General features: G+C 52.1%; 2 long non-coding RNA genes across 3 annotated transcripts in view; one reads left to right on the top strand and one right to left on the bottom strand.

The window, feature by feature from the left end:
* The first annotated feature begins 30 nt into the window (after nucleotides 1–30).
* LOC123383330 overlaps nucleotides 31–20201 on the top strand; it is a 27095-nt gene continuing 6924 nt past the window's right edge. For both annotated transcript variants that reach the window (XR_006592921.1, XR_006592920.1), the window contains exon 1: nucleotides 31–164. This is a non-coding gene — a long non-coding RNA (uncharacterized LOC123383330). The remainder of the gene's footprint in view (nucleotides 165–20201) is intronic.
* Nucleotides 16060–20201, bottom strand: part of LOC109496406 — a 16497-nt gene continuing 12355 nt past the window's right edge. The window contains exon 2 of the long non-coding RNA XR_002152387.3: nucleotides 16060–19922. This is a non-coding gene — a long non-coding RNA (uncharacterized LOC109496406). The remainder of the gene's footprint in view (nucleotides 19923–20201) is intronic.

Below are 20201 nucleotides of genomic sequence, written 5' to 3'. Positions count from 1 at the left end.
CAGGGCTGGGCTGCTGGGAGAGAACGAGGGGTCACGGCCTGGCAGTTTGCCTGGTCTGAGTGGCCTTTGCTGGATGGAATCTTCTCTCAAATTGCTGGGTTGCAGCCTGCCAAGGAAGAGACTGTGTGGCACGACCCACTGTGTGAAATTCACGCCAGGTAGAGGTGAGGAAGCGGAAAATAAGGCCCTGGGGTGAGGAAGGAGGGGCCGACTCGGGTAAATCAAAAGCTTGCGGAAGAGCGTGTGCACGAAACCAGGCCCTGTGGCCTCAAGGTGCCAAACTAGGCTGGTTTGCTTGTGTTTACTGATTTGGTTTTGTGTGACTTTTTGGCTACATGTTTCCCCATATTTAAGGTTGTCGCACGTAATCTGTGTGCTGTGGCCTGTGGAGTGGGGAGCTGTGGCTGGGCAGACGGCACTGGGCTCGGCTACCAGCCAGGCGGCCCCCGGTGGGGCCCAGCAGCTCTCCGGTGGGGACGCTCCCTGCATGGGTGCCTGCTGGCCTCACATGAGGAAGTCCCCTCCCTCACGCCGTTCGTCCACCTCCAATCAGCTTCTGACAGCGTGGCAGGTGTCCCAATGGGGTTTTGTCACTGGGACGACCGGACTCTTGGTTACCACTGAGAACGGGGGCATGGAAGGTGTTGAACCAGGAGATTGTCTGCGATGCTTCTGACCCCACACGTACAGGGCACCAAAACCTCGGGAGGCCAGGAGGCAGTCTGCACACTTAGGGGCTCAGGGCTCCAGACTTGATCCTTCTGCAGTCTGGAGTCCAGCCCCTGCTGTGGGACCTGTGGGGGCCCACTGCTGACTCTGCGGCTTCCATAGTCCATCTGCCTTTTAGGGGACCCATGCCCCCGGAAGCCTACAGAGCAGGGGCCGTGTGTGTGAGTTTCCCTGCAGCTCACTGTAACAAGGTCCACAAGCTGGTGTTGAAAACAACAGAAAGGTAACCTGTCTCAGCTCTGGGGCCGGAAGTCTGAGATCCAGGCGGAGCAGGGCCCTTCTCCCACTGGCGGCTCCGGAGGGTGGGGGTGGGGGTCCTTCCAGCTTCTCCAGCTTCTGGTGGTTGCTGGCAATCCTTGGCTTATAGACCTCACTCCAGTCTCTGCTCTGCCGTCCCATCGGCTTTGTCCCCCCAGGTTCCCTTTTCCCCTTCTTACAAAGCACACCTGTCACCGAATTAGGGCCCACCCTACTCCAGTGGGACCTCAACCTGGTCACATCTGCAAGGACCCTCACCCAGATGAGGACATGTTCACAGGTACTGGGGGTTAGCATGTGAGCTTATCTTTTGGGGGGAATACAATTCAACCCCACACAGGGTCTGTGAAGTCCTTGGCATGCGTTCGCAAAGGTGTGGTGCAGAATTGGCTCTGAGAGTCGCTGTTAGGACACCGTGGTCTCCGACTCTACGTCGTACCTTCTCTCTGCGATCTCCTGGTTACTAAGGAGAGTTCACAGTCACTCCTGAAGCCAGGTGACTTCCCACGAGGCCACTTCACAGCCTCAGCGAAACCCTCCTTGACTTGAGCTCGTGAGCTGCAGAATCCGGGGCGGACTTGCCTTGCGTCCTTGGGGAGGCAGGCTGTGGGCTGACACAACGGTATGTTCAAGGTGTCCCATGCGGCCACAGTCTGAGGGACGACCATGTTTTTAACATTCCAGTCGTAGCGTGCATGTGGGAACGACGCGGGGGACGGGAAGATGTCTTAGGCCATAAACTGTAGAATTGTAGAGCCGGCAGTGGCCTCAGGAAGTGTCCACTTGAACTGTATGCAAGTTCTTTCTGATCAAGGACCTGTATGCTATGCTTGTTTTCCACCAGGGACCCTGTATTTTGAAGTGTTGTGAATTTATTAAAGTTTTTAATTCTAGTTTCCATATTTATTAGTGAAGAACAAAGCTAACCTGCCTTAAAAACTTTTAAAATGTTTATTTTTTAATTTTTTTTTAAATTTTTTTTCAATGTTTTTATTTATTTTTGGGACAGAGAGAGACAGAGCATGAACGGGGGAGGGGCAGAGAGAGAGGGAGACACAGAGTCGGAAACAGGCTCCAGGCTCCGAGCCACCAGCCCAGAGCCCGACGCGGGGCTCGAACTCACGGACCGCGAGATCGTGACCTGGCTGAAGCCGGACGCTCAACCAACTGCGCCACCCAGGCGCCCCTTAAAATGTTTATTTTTGAGGCAGAGAGAGAGAGAGAGAGAGATCCCAAGCGGGGGAGGGGCAGAGGGAGAGGGAGACACAGAATCGGAAGCAGGCTCCAGGTCCCCAGCTGTATGCAGAGAACCCAGTGCTGGGCTCACACCCGTGGACTGTGACATCGTGACCTGAGCCGAGGTCAGATGCTTAACCGATTGCACCACGCAGGCACACCCCCCCAAAAAATTATTTTTAATTGTAGTAAAGAACACAGAATACAAAAATTATCCTCTGAACAATTTTTCAGCCTACGGTTCAGGAGTGAGTAACTGTATTCCGTTTTGTGTAACGGATCTCTAGGACGTTTTCATCTTGCAAAACTGAAACTCGGTGCCTGTTCAACAACTCCCCCCCCCCCCCCCCCCGCCGCCGCGCCTGGCACCCACCCTTCTATCTACTCTCTTTCCCGTGAATTCCATATAAACGGAGTCATGGTGTTTGTCCTTTTGTGACTCCCTTCATTCACTCATCATGTCCTCAAGGGTCATCCATGTTGTAACATGACAGGATTTCTTTTTAATTTTATTTTTTTAAATTTACATCCAAATTAGACTACAGTGCAACAATGATTTCAGGAGTAGATTCCTTACCCATTTAGCCCATCCCCCCCCCCACAACCCCTCCAGTAACCCTCGGTTTGTTCTCTATATTTATGAGCCTCTTCTGTTTTGTCCCCCTCCCCGTTTTTATATTATTTTTGTTTCCCTTCCCTTAAGTTCATCTGTTTTGTCTCTTAAAGTCCTCATATGAGTGAAGTCATAGGATTTTTGTCTTTCTCTAATTTCACTTAGCATAATACCCTCCGGTTCCATCCACGTAGTTGCAAATGGCAAGATTTCTTTTTCTTTTTTTTGATTGCCGGTGATACTCCATTGTACATATGTACCACATCTTTATCCATTCATCTGTCGACGGACATTTGGGCTCTTTCCATACTTTGGCTATTGTGGATAGTGCTGCTATAAACATGGGGGTGCCTGTGTCCCTTCGAAACAGCATACCTGCATCCCGTGGATAATTGCCTAGTAGTGCAATTGCTGGGTCGTAGGGTCGTCCTATTTTTAGTTTTTGGAGGAACCTCCATACTGTTTTCCAGAGAGGCTGCACCAGCTTGCGTTCCCATGCATTTCTTTTTTGCGACTGAATAATACTTCATTGTATGTATGTGCCACATCTTCTGTGCCCATTTTCCCAGAGACCTCTTGTTGCATCCACACGACTCCTGAAACGGAATGCCATGGACACCAGTGACAGTCACAGCAAAGTGTATTGCAATGACACAGCTGGTACAGAGTTTTTATAGCCGACCACATCCCATTATCACCTGGGAGCAGAACAAAGGAATAGTTCCCAGGTGGAAACAGTTCAAACAAGCCCTTGCCCCAATCCAATCAAACACTAAGCCATCCCTTGATTGATAGGATAAGGCTGTTGTCTCTTAACCTACAGTGTTAAAGCTGTTATTTCTTAAGGCTGTGGGTTAGCCCTACACTACAATGTAACCCTTACAATCTGGGCTGTTTCCACCTCTCGGCTGTTGTGAATGATGTTGCCGTGAGCACAGGCATCCAAATATCTAAGATCCTCCTTTCAATTCTTTTGGCTATGTGCACAGAAGGGAGATCGCTGGGTCAAAGGGTAGTTCTATTTTTAGTTTATCAAGGAACCTCCATACTGTTTCCCATGGTGGCTGCATCGATTTCTCCACATCCTCATCAACGCTTCTTGCTTTCTGTGTTGATAGTGGCCTTCCTAATGGGCGTGAGGCGGTATCTCCTTGTGCTTCCCATGTGTGTTTAATGACCAGAGATGCTGAGCATCTTTTCATATGTCTCTTGGCCATCTTTGTGTCGTCTTGGAGAAATGTCTGTTCAGGTCTACCTATTAAGTAGCTCACTCGCTTTTATTGTAGGAGTTCTCTCTATATTCTGACTACCAACCCTTATCAGAAGTAGGGTTTGGGATTAGTTTTTACTCCAGGTCTCCTTTTCACTCTGTGGATTCCTTTGTGCAGAAGCTTTTCAGTTGGTAGTCCCATGTGTGTATTTTTGCTTTTGTTGCCTGTGCTTATGTGGCCTTTGAATAACTTGAGACAAAGAGCAGGTGTTCTTACACCAGTCCATCAAGTTCCTCCCAGAGCAAAGGTACAGACATATTAGTGAGCAGAGGATGTCTCCGTAGCAAGCATAAACATAAGACTTCTGTCGAGAAGTTTCAATGTTGGGACACAATGACAGACTTCCCAAAAGGCAACAATATGGTACAAAGAATTCCTGTATAATGTGCATTCACAGTGCCCAAATGTTAGCGTTTACGTGAGCTGCGTCCAGGATCCGAGCAAAGAGGACGGAACACACTTTTTGTGGGAATTAGTTTCCTATGGTTGCGGTCAGAAACGAAATCAGCTGGTTGGCTTACAACTACCGAAGTCTACCCTCCTCCAGTTCTGGAGACCAGAAGGCTGAGATCCAGGAGGGGCAGGACCACACTCCCTCCAGAGGCTCCAGGAGAGGGTCCTTCCTGCCTCTTGCAGCTTCTGTGGCTCCTGGGCTTGTGGCCGTGTCCCTTCCAACTCTACCTCTGTCTTCACGTGGCTTCTCAGGAGCATGTCCCCTCCTCTGTATCTGTGTCTCCTCCTCTGTCTCTTCTAAGGACACCTGTCACTGGACTTAGAGCCACCCTGACCCAGGATAGTGTCAGCTCAAAATCCTTCACTGCAAAGAACCCTTTCCCAAATAAGGTGCTGTTCACACGTTCTGGGAGAAACCCCTTCTGGAGGTCACCATTCAGTCCACTATCTGTGTTAAGATAATTCTTTCATCCTGGATGAGTCAGGTCTTCTATGGACTGGTGTTGACAGCAGTATTATTGGGGTGTGGGTATAGGGACACTGAAAAATCTCTGATGGAAGGAACCCAAGTCCTGGCTCCATCACAAGGCGGGCTCTTCGACCATGAGAACAGTTACCCCATCCTTTTCATGGGTGCCGCGTGCAGAATTAGTCACCTTGTAACGCTGGTTCTTACGGGATTTTATGATTAATAACCTCACGTAGCCAATAATTGCAGGTCTGGAGTAATTGATCGCTGCAACATGATGACAGCACTGTCACTGTAGGCTCTGCAAGACTAAATAGGAATGCTGTTAATGGGGAAGGCTTGGGCAATTCAGAAAGTTGGTTGCCAAGGGAACCGAGCAGGTTTGTCAGGGTTGTCAAGGAAACTTCTCCTCCACGGGGACGGCGGAGGTGGGCGGGACCTGAACTGAGGGATTAGCCTTTCAAAGGGGCCCCTGCTTTTAAGCCCCATTTACCTGAGTGAGGCTCTCTGAGTACCCTTCTAGTGTGGGCTGTGGCTTGGGGAAGTGAGTTCCATTAAGCCTTATTTTTTTTGTCACAGTCGTGGAGGGGTTTGCAAAGCACCTTTGTGTTTAGGGCAACAGATGTTACCACAGCAGAGCGTCCCAACACATCAGGGACGAAAGATTCAGGCCATGTCTTCGTCATGTGAATCTCAGGCCAGTCAAGCCTCGTCCATGTGGTTTCTCCCTCCTCCTCCTCGATGGAGGGTTCCCGCCAGTAGTGGGTGGGGCTGTTTGGGTGACCCCGCAGGAGCCAGACCCCTTGTCCTAAGACCCTCACGGATCCGACTACATCCCCTTGGGAACACCCAGAGACGTGGAGTCCACACCGCAAGGTGGGGATGGGCTGGGAAGCGCAGTGCAGATATGGGCAGGAAAAAGGTAGGAAGACGGCTTCTGGCAAGGAGCCTCTGCCACAGTAGGGTCGCCAGGCTCCCGGTTCACAGTCTCTGGGTCGTATACGATGTGAATTACACGTTACTATGGACTCTGCTGTTCCCTTGTTTTGGAAGCCCCATAGGAGGTGGCTCACATCACTTGTTAAGCTATGGACGCAGTCACAGCAAAGTTCTGTGGTTCAGTCTGGAGGTGCCGATGTAGGCGCAGAAAATTGGCAAGAACGAAACCACCTTGTGGGAATGTGGATAGGGTGCATTAAACCTGAATGTGGTTGTGTTATGCCTAAAATCTCTTCTATTGCTTTTTTTTTTTTTTTTAAATACCTATTACAAGCTTTTGTGCGTTATTAGAGAATTCAACTAACACAATTACTGTGGGGCCCTTGCTGGGCTTTGCGGATGCTGGAGTAGCAGGTAACTTGGTACGTGTCCCTCGTGTTTGTGCCCCAGAGGAGCACAGTCACCCCTCAGTGTGTATTTAGGGTACTTGTAACATTGCTGCCTCGAAATGTGCGCTCAGGTGAACACATTTAAAAAATATATTTTTTTAAGTTTATTTGAGAGAGAGAGACAGAGGGGAGGAGAAGCAGAGAGAGAGAGAATCCCAAGCATTCTCTGCACTGTCAGCACAGAGCCTGATGCGGGGCTCAAAGCCATGAACCGTGAGACCGTGAACTGAGCCTAAATCAAGAGTTGAGGGGCGCCTGGGTGGCTCAGTCAGTGGAGCGCCCGACTTCAGCTCAGGTAATGATCTCGTGGTCCGGGAGTTCGAGCCCTGCGTCGGGCTCTGTGCTGACAGCTCGGAGCCTGGAGCCTGCTTCAGATCCTGTGTCTCCCTCTCTCTCTGCTCCTCCCCAGCTCATGCTCTGTCTCTCTCTCTGTCAAAAATAAATAAACGTTAAAAAAATTAAAAAAAAAAAAAGAGTTGGATGCTTACTTGACTGAGCCCCCCAGGTGCCCCTCAGGTGAACATATATGTAATGAGAGATTTCTCAGTGACTGGGAGTGAACCTGGTGACGTGTTTGTTGCTCTGGTGATTCTCACCTCTGCCTCTCCAAGATGCTGTGAGTAGAGCAGCCATGTTCACATCCAGACGGTGTCATTTAAAAAATACAAGCAGGGGCACCTGGGTGGCTTACTCGGTTAAGCGTCCGACTTCGGCTCAGGTCATGATCTCACGCTTTGTGAGCTCGAGCTCCGCATAGAGCTTTGTGCTGACAGCTCAGAGCCTGGAGCCTGCTTCAGATTCTGTGTTTGCCTCTCTTCCTGCCCCTCCCCCACTCACGCTCTGTCTCTCTCAAAAATAAACGTTAAAAAATTAAATACTAAGCAAATCCACTGTAATCACAGATGCCTGGTAGGGAATGGCCAATCCTGACCATTTGACATGAGCCGCACACTTACGGTTCCAAAGTGCCGGTGAGTGTTGGTAACAAGGGGACGTGCTCCCACTGTGGTCCGAGTGACGTTAAATGCCCTCAGTGTCACCTAGAGATACTATGGTGTCACCTTTGTGTTCTCCAGCAGCCTTGGAGCCAGGGGACACAAGATGTGACAAATCCTTTACAAACACCCCTTTGTGCAGCATGGGCTTGCCATGACCCAGGTCTAAATGATGCAGCAAAGTCGGCCTCTGCCTTCGCTCTTCCTGGGGACGTTGGTGAGACCAAAAGATGCGGACAACCCCCAGGTGCCACTTCAGGGCCTGGTCCCCAAAGGGAGAGTCCTGGTCAGGGGCCAGGCACCCAGAAAGTGGTCGGGGAGGGGGGACGACAGTGGCCACTCAGGGGCGGGGCGCTCACTTGGACTCAGATGTACAATGTGTCTGGACGTCCCTGGTGGGTACAGGGCAGGAACCGGCTCCTGGTGCCTGGGAGGCCAGAAAGGGTGTTTGAAATGAATGAATGTGGATGATAATCCAGAGCACAAGGGGAGGGCGTCGTGGTGGCCGGGAGGCATGGCCCGACAAGGCAGAGAAGTCCGTGCCGCTTACGAGCCCGTCTGGCAGCCCAGCACCTCGTCCCCACGGACCACTGCCCCTGGGGAAACAAGATTTTCCTTGCTCGAAGGCTGAAACCATTCTGCCTCACGTACAGATGGCACAGGGAGTTTGAGTCAGCGTGCAGACGTGGTTGGGAGTCTGGTTTTGCCATTTACCAGCGTGTGATGCAGGACACCCACTTCCCTCTTGGGGCCTCAGTTGCTACACCATGAGCAAACAGTGTATAAGGATGTCCCAGTCCAAACACTGCTGTGACGCTCCCATGTGACCATTGACGCAAAGGACCCGCTACATGGAAGGTGCTCACAGTGTCAGGCAGATGCTGCATCCAGACCATGAGGGTCTGGAGCCAGGTCCCTGCGTCCCTCAACGATCCTGTCCCTGGGGTCCCTGTGACTTGTGTACCAGGGGAACAAGTGGCAGGTTCTGTCAGTTCTGAGACCGGATATTTTCACGGCATGCTCGCGCTGCCATAGTAAATACCCCAGACTGGGCGGCTTAGACCATAGGTATTCATTTCTCAGGGTTCTGGAGGCTGGGAGTCTGAGATCTAGGCAGGGCTGAGGCTGGTTCCTGCAGAGCCCTCTCTCCTGGGTGTGTAGATATCATCTTTATCCCGGTCCTCTTGTGGTTGTCCCTCTGCGTATGTCTGTCTCCTCATGTTCTAGGACTCTAGTCCTTTGGGTTCAGGGCCGATCCTAATGACCTCATTTTGATTTAATTACCTCTTTCAAGACCCTATATCCAAATACATCCGCATTCTGAGGTGCTGGGGGTGGGGGTAGGACTTGAACATCTGGATTTTGAGGGACCTCATTTAGCCTGTAACATCCTGCCTAGAAACATGTGCTTTGGTCCCTCCTTCCATCAAGTCCCATGGGTGTGATGCAGTGGCCAAGGGAAACACCACACGGGCAGTGGTTTGATCCCAGCTGGGGAACCTGTCTTTGAACTCTTTGCAGCATAGGAGCCAGCCCCCTGCTGGGGCGAGTAGTTTGAGGTGTCAGTCTGTGTCATCTGACCACTGGAATGCCCAGGTGACCCGCCCCAGGAAGTGCTCCCTGTTGGGAAACCTGGGAGTCAACAGCCTCAGTTGAGGGTGTCGGGGGCTCTCAGGAGCAGGTGCCTCTTCCAAAAGACACCCCAGCAAGTATCGAGAAACCTTTGGGTGGAGTTACAGGTGGACAAGTGTCATGGTGTCATTTGTGTTCCAGAAAGATCCCCTCGGGGGTAGATGTGAGCTGCACCGAGGAGTGGGGAACCTCGTCTGGGCCCCATGCAGGAGTCGGGCCCAAGACTGGGGCTTGGGGCAGGCTGTGCTGCATGTGGGAATTAGTGTCGGGACTGGAGACCGACTTGGGGCGTAGAGCTGCAGATGTTACTGGGACACAAGGAGAGTGGGGAGACTAGGATGGCCCCGTGTATTTGGGCTCAGCAACTAGCGTGTAGAGCGCATCCGAGATCAGTCCTGGGAGCTGGCCGTTTGTCTGAAGTCGAGACTGTGATTCTTGGTTGGATAGATGTATCCATCTGGGGGGGGGGGGGGAGGAGAAAGGTCATGTCGGAGGCGCCAGGGCGATGACGTTCTGGTGGGGGCAGGCGGGTCAGGAGCGGACCCTGTGTGGCTGTCTGTAGGCCTGATGGAAGCAGCTGTGAGGCACAGACGCGAACAGCTGTCGGTTGCTGCAGCTTTATGATCTAGCCAGAAAGCCCAGGTCCCCGAGCACAGCCCCCCTGTCGTCTGGTCGGGGTGGGCGAGCAGTCTATTGTCAACGCGTTTGCCATCAGGGACTGATTAGCTGCAGCGGGAGGTCTGCGCAGTGTGCAATCCCCACACCGGCTGCGGGCGCCATGGTTACGGCATCGGACCCCGTGACTGCTTCCGAGAAGGCCCGCTGCTCACTGCGGCTAACAGGAGGGGCTCCGGGGGCCCCAGCTGAGCCCGGCCCCCTGTCCACCCTCCGCCAGGCCAGTTCTTTGCACACGGCCTGCTTCCGTGTCCCCCAAAGTAACCAGCACGTTCGCCCCTCTTTCCCAGGTGCAGCGAGGCCTCTGGCAAGGGTTGGGGAGAATCCTAGACTTCAGACACAGGACTGCTGGGAGTCAGTGTCCTGTCCTACCCCCAACCCACCCCCCCCGCGAAGACCCCTGTGGGACAGACGAGTCAGGGCTGTTTTCGGGGTGCTGCGTGGAGGTCCTTAGGGGGAACACTTAGGGCCCCCTTTCCAGAAAGATGGCAGAAGGGGGGACTGCTGTGAGTGCGTGATGTGAGAGAGAAACGTTGGCGCCACCGACACAAAGGGTGGGCTTTCAAGCACAGACTCCCCCTCCCCGGGGGGTGTGCGGGAGCTGGGAGCCCCGAGCTGGAGCAGGACTGTCCCCGGGCGGCTGTAGCACCGACCCGCGCCGGGGCCTCCCCGTCACGTCCGCTCTGCATGCGGCCTCTCCGGGGTGCACACTGGCTTCCTGTCGCTCGGCGCTCCGCGGTCTTCCATCGCCAGCCCGGGCACCTGCCACTCCATCCCTCTGCGTCACTTCCTGTCCTGTTGCTAGGCGCTCCGCGGTCTTCCATTGCCAGCCTGGGCACCTGTCACTCCATTCCTCTGCGTCACTTCCCGTCCTATCGCTCGGCGCTCCGCGGTCTTCCGTCACCAGCTTCGGCACCAGTCGTCCATCTTCGCTCGCTCTCGTCACTGCGTCACTTCCCGTCCTGTCCCTCGGCGCTCTGCAGCCTTCCGTCACTAGCTTCGGCACCTGTCACTCCATTCCTCTGCGTCACTTCCTGTCCTGTTGCTAGGCGCTCCGCGGTCTTCCATCAGCAGCCTGGGCACCTGTCACTCCATTGCTTGCGTCACTTCCTGTCCTGTCGCTATCGGCACCTGTCGCTTTGTCCCTCTGCGTCACTTCCGTCCTATCGATCGGCGATGTTCCATCACCAGCTTCGGCACCTGTCGTGCATCTCCGTCTGCTCCCGTGTCTCCGTTCGTTGCGCTGCGTCACTTCCTGTCCGTCTCCCTTCAAGTTGCCCGATCTCGTCCGGCGGCCCTTTGGCGCCCTCCGTCCGGGCTTGGACCGCTCGGCGCCATGTATCCCCGCCCACCACCGCTCGGCCCCGCCCGTCACCACTCGGGTCCCTCCGTCCGCGGTTCGTGTGTGTGTGTGTGTGTGTGTGTGTGTGTGTGTGTGTGTGTGTGTCTGTCTCTCTCTCTCTGTCCTTGGTCCCTGGCGCCTCCCTCTGGCCCTTCGTCCAGTCTCGGCTCCCTCCGTGCGCACTTCGGGTGGCCTTGGCCCTTGTTCTCCGTGACTGCGCTGTCCTGCCAGCTCTCCTCCCTGGGCACGCGGGTGTGCACGGACTCCCGCACATGCGTGGCATGCGGCCACCCCGCCTTTCTGCCCCCTGTGCGTGCACGCAGGCAGCGGGGCAGGAGTGGGTCGGGGCTCGCGGCACCGTCCCTGAAGCAGGGCCGGTCAGCCTGCGCAGTCGCACGGAGCACCGTGTCCCGCGTCACTTCTTGACCCAGGGCCCCCTTGGAAAGGCCTTTCCCACTACGACGGTGTAAACCCTGATGCCCTCCACTTCTTGGACAACTGCTACTGTTCTTCCTTGTACACCTGCAGTCCTGCCGCAGAGCGTGTACGCGTGATATACGCGGTTGTACATCCGCGGCTCTGATGGGGGCGTGTGTACACGTGATATACGGGGTTGTACCTCTGCAGTCCCGCACGGGCGTGTGTACATGCGAGATACCCTGCTAACCTGTGGTTGTACACTTGCGGTCCTGCCAGAGCGCGTGTACACGTGACCTATGCGGTTGTCCATCTACGGTCCTGCCGGAGCGCCTGCACATGGGAGATACCCGGTTGTACATCCACAGTCCTGGTGGAACGCGTGTAACGTGAGACCCACCACTAACCTGTGGTTGTAGATCCGTGGTTCGGCCGGAGCTCGTGTATGAGGCTCACCTGTGGTTGTACATCCGCGGTCCTGCTGGAGTGTGAGAGGCCGGCTACGCAGCTCACCTCCCTAATTTTCTCTCTAGCATTCTTAGATCTCTCTTCCTATTTGCAATATTATCTCATTTTTATGCTAAAACCATGCATGTTTTTAGCTCTGCTGTATTTTCCTTCTTCTGTGAATCTGTGGATACCATGCCGAGGCACGTGGTTTCTCACACTTGTGAGCTGTCGGTCCTGATCCATCTGACAAGTCCTAGGTTAACTGGTGGCGATTTCTTAGCGGCACACGAACCCTGCAATGCGTGGTGGTGTCCTGGATGCAGTGAGGTGCTTGCTCTTCACTGTGGTTGTAAATTTGCTTTACTGCCTGCGAGGCCTCGTCACATCTCACTGCCCATTTTTTGTTCCTGCCATTCCTTTGGGTGTTTCCTAGGTATTATTATTCATTTTTCTCTGAAATTACGATCAAATTATTGCATTCTGAAAATAGGTCTGACTGGGGTTTTTATTAACATTGCATTAATCTAATTAAGAAGTGACATTTATATGAAATCTTACCATGCAAAACACTGTCTTCACAAGGATACAATGTGTGTGTGTTCCTTCAGAGGGTGTTAAGGAAACTGTCCTTTCTACTTGTTCTGTACATATTTACTGGACGTCTACTATGGGGCAGGCCCTGTCCTCGCACTGGGGATACAGGATAAACCTAGCAGACAAGATATCTGCACTCAGATCTTTGCCTACCTTCACAGCATAAAGCCACTGTTCTCCTGTTGTCTGCTGGCTGGTTTTACCTTTCACGTTTATTTAAGTTGATTTACTTATTCAGAGAGAGAACGAATGGGGAAGGGGCAGAAAGGGAGACCGAGAATCCCACGCTGTCGGTGCAGACCCCGACGTGGGGCTCGATCCCACAAACCAGATCGTGACTGCAGCCAAAACCAGGAGTTGGTCGCTCAATTGACTGAACCACCCAGGCAGCCCTACCTTTTGCATTTAGATCCACAAATCACATTTTTATTAATCATTTTACTCCATGTAGATGGTCAGTTGATTAAACACCACTTACTAAAAAAGCTACTTTTCTTCAGTGCTCAACAGTGGTTAACACTGTAATAAATCAAGTGCTCATATATGTTTGTTTCTAGACCTATTTCAACAGTAGATCAGCTTTACTTTCCCTCAGACTCGATCAGGAGTTGGCGACAAGGAAGGGAGCCAAGAATGACTCCACAGTTTGATCCTGAGAAACGAGTGGCAGGTGTCCATAGGGAGGAAGGCACTGGCAGGAACAGATTGGAGGCTTAAGCTAGACTTGGGGGACTTGAGGCATCTCTCAGACACCAAGGTGAAGAGGTCGGGTAGGCAGGTGCATATAACACAATCAAATTCTATCTCTGAGAACCATTACCTTTACGAAATCTCTATGTAATGTTTTGCTTTGCGTTCTTTTGTTGAATAACCACATCACTGTTTCTTTTCATGTCACTGATAATAGTTGGCAATTTAATCCATTTTAAGTGTCTAATTTTGTGGCATTAATTACGTTCGTAGTGTTTTACATCCCTCACCATTATTTCCAAAACTTTTTCACTGCCCCAAGCAAAACTGTCCCTATTAAGCAGTTACTCTCAAGTCCTCCCTCCCCAACCTCTGGCCACCTCTGATGTCCTTTCTGTCTCCATGAAGTAGGTTTTCCTAGATATTTCATATAAATTGAATCATATAATCCATTTCGTGTCTGGCTTCTCTCACGGAGTATGTTTTTCAGGTTTATCCATGTATGTATCTCATACCTTCATCATTCTTTAGGGCTGAATAATTGTCCACTGCATGTACATAGCACAACTTGTTTATCCATTCACGTACTGTGAACACTGGGTGAATCACAATGCTCTGAATGTTCACATACAAGTATCTATTTGAGTTCCTGTTTGCAATCCTTGTGGGTACATCCCCAGGAATGTAACTGCAAGGTCATGTGGAAAATCTAACTTTTTGAGGAAAACCCAAACTGTTTTCCACACTGCCTGCATCATTTTACCTTGTTACCAGGAATGTATATGGTTTCAGTTTCTCCATATTCCAATAGTTTATTCTCTCCTAACTCATTATATATTTTTGTTGTTGACATTTTTAAAACTATAGTCCTTTTGTCACTGTTTTCCTTTGATGACCAATGATAAGCATCTTTATGTGCTTATTGGCCCTTTGTATAGATCTTCTTTGAAGAAATGTCTATTGGTGTTTTGCCCAGTTTCATATTGAATTGTCTTTTGGGGCACCTGGGTGCCTCAGTCGGTTAAGCGTCCAACTGAGGTCATGATCTCACGGTTCATGAGTTCAAGCCCCGTGTCAGGCTCTCTGCTGTCAGTGAGGACTCCACTTCAGATCCTGTGTCCCCCTCTCTCTGCCCCTCCCCTGCTTGGGTACGTGTGCTCTCTAAAATATTAATAAAGTAACATAGGGGCGCCTGGGTAGTTCAGTTGGTTAAGCGTCTGACTTCGGCTCAGGTCATGATCTCGTGGTTCGTGACTTTGGGCCCGTGTCAGGCTCTGAGCTGACAGCTCAGAGCCTGGAGCCTGCTTCAGATTCTGTGTCCCGCTCTCTCTCTGCCCCTCCCCTGCTTGTGCTCTCTCTTTCTCTCTGAAAAGTAAATAAGCATTAAAAAAAATTCTTTTTGTTGTTGTATTGTAGACGTTTTTATATATTCTGGACATGTTCCGTATCTGCCTTATCAGATTATGCCCAAATATTTCTCCGTTTTTTCTTTTTGAGATTAAAAAAAAATTAAATTTTTTTATTTTTTCAGTTTATTTTTGAGAGAGAGGGAGGGAGGGAAAGCAGGGGAGGGGCAGAGAGAATCCTGCACTGTCAGCACAGAACCCTGTGTGGGGCTCGAACTTACAAACCGAGAGATCATGACCTGAGCCAAAAATCAAGACTGAGCTTAACCAACTAAGCCACCCTGGGGCCCCAAGATTTTCTTCTTAAGGAATCTCTACACCCAACATGGGGCTCGAACTCACAACCCTGAGATCAAGAGTCCTACGCTCCACCAACTGAGCCAGCCATGTGCTGCTTTGTATTGCTTAAATCTCCTGACCGTGTCCTTTGTAGCAAAGTATTTAATTTTAGTAAGTTGAATCTATTTTTCCTTTCGCTGCCTCTGCGTTTGGTGCCATCTTTAAGAAAGCTGCCCAATTCAAGGTCATGAAGGTCTTTCCTATGCTTTCTTCTCACGGTTTTGTAGTTGTGGCTCCGAAATGTAGGCTTTTGATCCATTTTGAGTAAATATTTGTATGGTGTAAATTGTCAGAATCAACTGGCCATAACTCGAGGTTTTTTTTTTTTTTTTTCTGGGCTGTCAATTCTCTATTTTAAAAAAGAACTTGGGGACACCTGGGGGGGTTCAGTTGGTTGAGCCTCTGACTTCGGCTCAGGTCATGATCTCACGGTTTGTGGGTTCAAGCCCCGCGTCAGGCTCTGTGCTGACAGCTCAGAGCCTGGATCCTGCTTTGGATTCTGTGTGTCCCTCTCTGTCTGCTCCTCCCTCGCTCATACTCTGTCTCTCTCTCAAAAATAACATAAAAAAATAATAAAGAACTTGGTTGAACCATAATCTACATACAATATACATAATTTAAGTGTCCAGTTTTGATATCTGACCAATTTTTTTTAAAGCTTAAGATTTTTCTTTTGAGAGAGACACAGAGCAGGTGGGGAGAGACAGAGAGAGTGGGAGAGAGAGATTCCCAAGCAGGCCCCGTGCTGCCAGCACAGAACCTGTGGGGCTCAAACTCCCGAACCTGTGAGATCATGACCTGAAATGCAACCAAGAGTCAGCTGCTCAGCCGACTGAGCCCCCCGGGCACCCCGATATCTGAAAAATATAACTACAATGAAAATACAGAATACTTCTGTCACCACAGTCTTCTCCCCTCCCCCCCCCTCCCCCCACCGACCCTGACCTTCCCAATTATCCCCAGCATCACCGGGCAAACAGTGATCTGTTTTCTGTCACTGAAGGTTAGATTTATCTTATCCAGAGTTTCATACATGTTGAATTATATATATTCTTTTCTGTCTGGCTTTTGCACAACATATCAATTTTGATATTCGTGGATATTATGTGTGTCAGAAGTCCATTTTTAATAGATGTGTAATATTACACTGTAGAGATATATTAGTTGATGTTTGTGGTTTTTTTCCAAGTTTGGCTATTATGAATAAAACTGCTGTAAACATTGACGTACACATGTGTGTGCACATATATTTCATTTGTTTTGGCAACCCTAAAAGTAGGATTGCGAGTTCATTTCCTTTTTTAACTTTCATTTTTTTATGAGAGAGAGAGGGCACGCGTGCGTCTGTGCATGCACGAGCAGGGGAGGGGCAGAGCCAGAATCCCAAGTAGGCCCTGTGCTGTCAGCGTAGAGCTCGACGTGGGGCTCGATCTCACAAATCACGAATCAGGACCCGAATCGAAACAAAGAGTCAGACACTTAACCAACTGGGCCATCCGGGCGCCCCCTGTATTTTAACTTTTAAAAGAAACTGATGAAAGTAGTTTTGCAAAGTGTGAGCACCGCTCCCGTGAGCAGCGTAGGAGAGTCCCCACTGCTCCAAAGCCTCGCCATGTGGCACGTCTGTCTTTTTCACTGTAGTCATTCACGTGGGTGTTTAGTGGGATCTCGTGGTTTTTTTTTTTTTTAATTTTTTTTCAACGTTTTTATTTATTTTTGGGACAGAGAGAGACAGAGCATGAACGGGGGAGGGGCAGAGAGAGAGGGAGACACAGAATCGGAAACGCTCCAGGCTCCGAGCCATCAGCCCAGAGCCCGACGCGGGGCTCGAACTCACAGACCGCGAGATCGTGACCTGGCTGAAGTCGGACGCTTAACCGACTGCACCACCCAGGCGCCCCAGGATCTCGTGGTTTTAATTTAGATTTCTCCGGCGACTAATACGTTGAGCATTTCTGTGTGCTTACTGGGCAACCGTGTATTTTTTGGGAAGTGTCTTCCCATCATCTTGGGGACTTGTTTGTGTTCTTGTGGAAACAGTTCTGTGTATATTCCATATTAAGTTGTGAAGTATGCGTCTCCACTGCGTGCACATCCGGACACACACAGGGCATGTTTTATCCCATGTTTCTCCTACATGTTTGATTCTATGATTATGTACGTAACCCATTTGGAATTTATGTCGTGCACCGTGTGAAGCAAGGATCAACGTTATTTTTTTGGCCATATGGATGTCCACTTTCCCCATCACTTTCTGTTGAAAGGACCATGTTTTCCCACATCGGACTGTCCTGGAGCCTTCGTCAAACAGGAGTTGATCCTGTAAGTGTGGGTCAGTCCCAGATTCTCTGTCCATCTCCACTGATCTGTGTAGGGCACTCGAGTGGCTCTGCACCATGTCCACAAAGGGCAGGCTGAAGCGGAGTCGGAGACAAGTCTTGGCATAATGCGTGGCGGTCCTTCTAGAAGGTGACCCACCTACTCCAGACAGGTGGCCCAGTGTGGAGCTCTGACATCGTTCCCCCGTCTGCTTCGCAGAAGGCTCGCTGTCCTGGGGAGGCTGATGAGTCCGTGTGTCATCCGCCTCCCTAGGACGGGACCTCCCACGGAGCACCCACCCCTTCGCTGCAGTGCTGTCTCTAGTAAGGGACGGGTTTGAAACCTGCTGTCCAAATGGTGCCTTAGTTGCTGGTCAGAGTCCACTTGGTGAGGCTGAGTGCAAGTGCATTAAAACAGACGGTGAGTTCGGGGCGCCTGGGTGGCTCAGTTGGTTAGGCGACCGACTTCGGCTCAGGTCATGATCTCCCAGTTTGTGAGTTTGAGCTCCGCGTGGGGCTCTGTGCTGACAGTTTGGAGCCTGGAGCCTGCTTCGGATTCTGTGTCTCCCTCTCTCCCTGCCCCTCTCCGGCTCATGCTCTGTGTCTGTCTCTCAATGATAAATAAATGTTAAACCAAAACAAAACAAAAAAACAGTGCAGACCGGCACGTGTGGTGTGGGCTCCCTCTCTGTGCTCCAATGTCTCCGTCTCCCTCAGCCTCGGATGCCCCAGAAGGGGGCGTCCTGCTGCTGTACCTGACCCTGCACACGGAGCTGCCCCTCTGACACTGCCCTGCGCTGGCCGTGTTCCCAGCCGAGCAGGAAAGCTCTAGTAGCCGCCACCGTGATGCCTCAAGTGCATATGGTGAACGTTTTCTTTTTGTAATTTTTTGGGTAAAGAGCATTTGAATCCAGCTTTAACTCATGGTCTAGAACTAGCAATAAGGAGACGAAGTTAATGTGAACTCGTGAGGCCTCTGAGCTGGCCCAGTGCAGTGCTGTGGAGACGCAGACCGGAAACGGTGCGTCCGTGTCTAGGTGGTGAGTGCCCACGTGGTGCCATGGGAGTCTGTCCCGTCCGTGGCCTGAAGCTGTGTCCCCTACAGCGTTCCCAGGTCTTTACTCTGGGCGTGTGGCCTGGGCGCAATCCCTGCTAAACACCCTACAGGCCCAAGCGTCCTGCTGGTCGTACACGAGAGGGACACAGCCTCCAGCGCCGGCACAGCCAGTCCCACCTTGCAGGGTGACCTGCTCACGACTGTTCCAGACTCCTCCAGTGCGAGAGGCACGTGCACCAGCGGAGCTCGGCTCCCCAGGGAGCACATTCAGGATGGGGACTCGGGGCTCTCCCACAACAGTTCCCCATAAGGGGCCTTCCTGTTGGGAGAGAGTGTGTGTGACGCTGGGGAGGGGACAAGGAACTCTGGCCTGGCTTTAGGAATCCAAACTCGGGGCCTGGGGGGCTCAGTCGGCAGGCGTCTGACTCTGGATGTCAACTCAGGTCATGATCTCCTAGTCTGTGGTTTCGAGTCCCATGACGGAGTCTAAGGTGACAGCACAGAGCCTGCTTGGTTCTCCACCACCCTGAACCCATGTGTCTCTCTCTTCCAAAACAAAACAAACATTTAGAAGAAATAACAAACTCTGCAATTAATTAACCTGTGTCCTGCTCTGTGCCACAGCGTCCCCTGAGAAGGTGGGTGTCTGCAGCCCACAGTCAACAGACCACGCAGGGGTGGGAGAGTAAGCAGGCGCTTCCCTTACCTCCTGTGAATCCCTGCTGCGTCTGCGCGGTCCTGGACACTGAGGGCGGCGGTCACGGTATCTGTGCCTCAGCCAGTGGACGGGGTATGTTCTAGGAGGGGATAAGGTGCCCCCCCCCCAGGGTCTCCTGAGCACAGGGGACTCGGGACTCGGGACCCTGGTTAGTGGCAGGATGTGGGAAGAGGGTAAAGTGGTTGGTACGCGGTCATCGTGTGACTGGCAGAAGAAACAGTTGACACGTGGGGGTGAGTGCTGGGGACAGGGCCGTGATCCTCACCTGCCTTTCACCTGTGGGACGCCTGGCCCAACCTATCCTCCCAGGATTTTCTAGCATCCTCGTCAGCTTCCTAGAACCCTTGCTGTACAGATCACAGTACAACAAAGGGGGCCAGACGTCAAGCTGGGTGCACGGTCGCGTACTTTGCTGCTTCAGCCAAGAGTGCAGTATTTTCTGGCCTGCAGCTGCCCCCCCCGGGAGCAGGAAGCCCCGGACGTGACCCGAACGAGACAGGTGGACGGGCGGCCGGTCTCTGCAGGGGAAGCTGAGCACGTGCTTCTGAGCAGCCCCCCCAAGCCTGCCTTTCTTGCTGTGCTGGGACCCTGTGTGCCCTCCCGACCCCCAGGCTCGGGCAGCTGCGATCCAGCCTTGTCTCTGTGGTCTGCAAGGTTCTCCGGGTGCCCGGGTGCCACGAGGGGCTTGGCCGTGGCCTCGGGGACACTTCCCTGCGCAGCACGGGGTCGTGTATCAGGGTACGGTAACACCATACTTTCCATCCTGTGGACGTTGGGCTTCACAACAGCTGCTCCGTCCCCGGTGTCCCGCCGTCCCCGGTGTCCCGCCGTCCCCGGTGTCCCACCGTCCTCGGTGTCCCGCGTGTCTGGGCCTGTGAGTGTGGAGCAGTAGACAGGTCAGCAGGGTTGGCAGTGCAGCCAGAAGACAGGAGGGTCTGGACACTGGCAACCTCCAGTTGAGGGGGAGAGGACGGGGGCCAGGGGCCTGGGAACAATGCTGCACCTTGACGGCATGGCCACCGTGAAAGAGAATGTGCTGTCTCCCTCATCCACGCTTCTGTCCCGTGTCCTGGCCACGGAACTGGACTTTGATCTCACCTGACCTGTTCCTAGCTGCCCCTGCGGGGGGCGGGTGTGTGTGTCACGTGGAC

This window comes from Felis catus, chromosome X (assembly GCF_018350175.1).
Source record: "Felis catus isolate Fca126 chromosome X, F.catus_Fca126_mat1.0, whole genome shotgun sequence".
Lineage (NCBI taxonomy): Eukaryota > Metazoa > Chordata > Mammalia > Carnivora > Felidae > Felis > Felis catus.
Note: the sequence above shows the minus strand (reverse complement) of the source record. Positions and strands in the feature narration are given on the sequence as shown.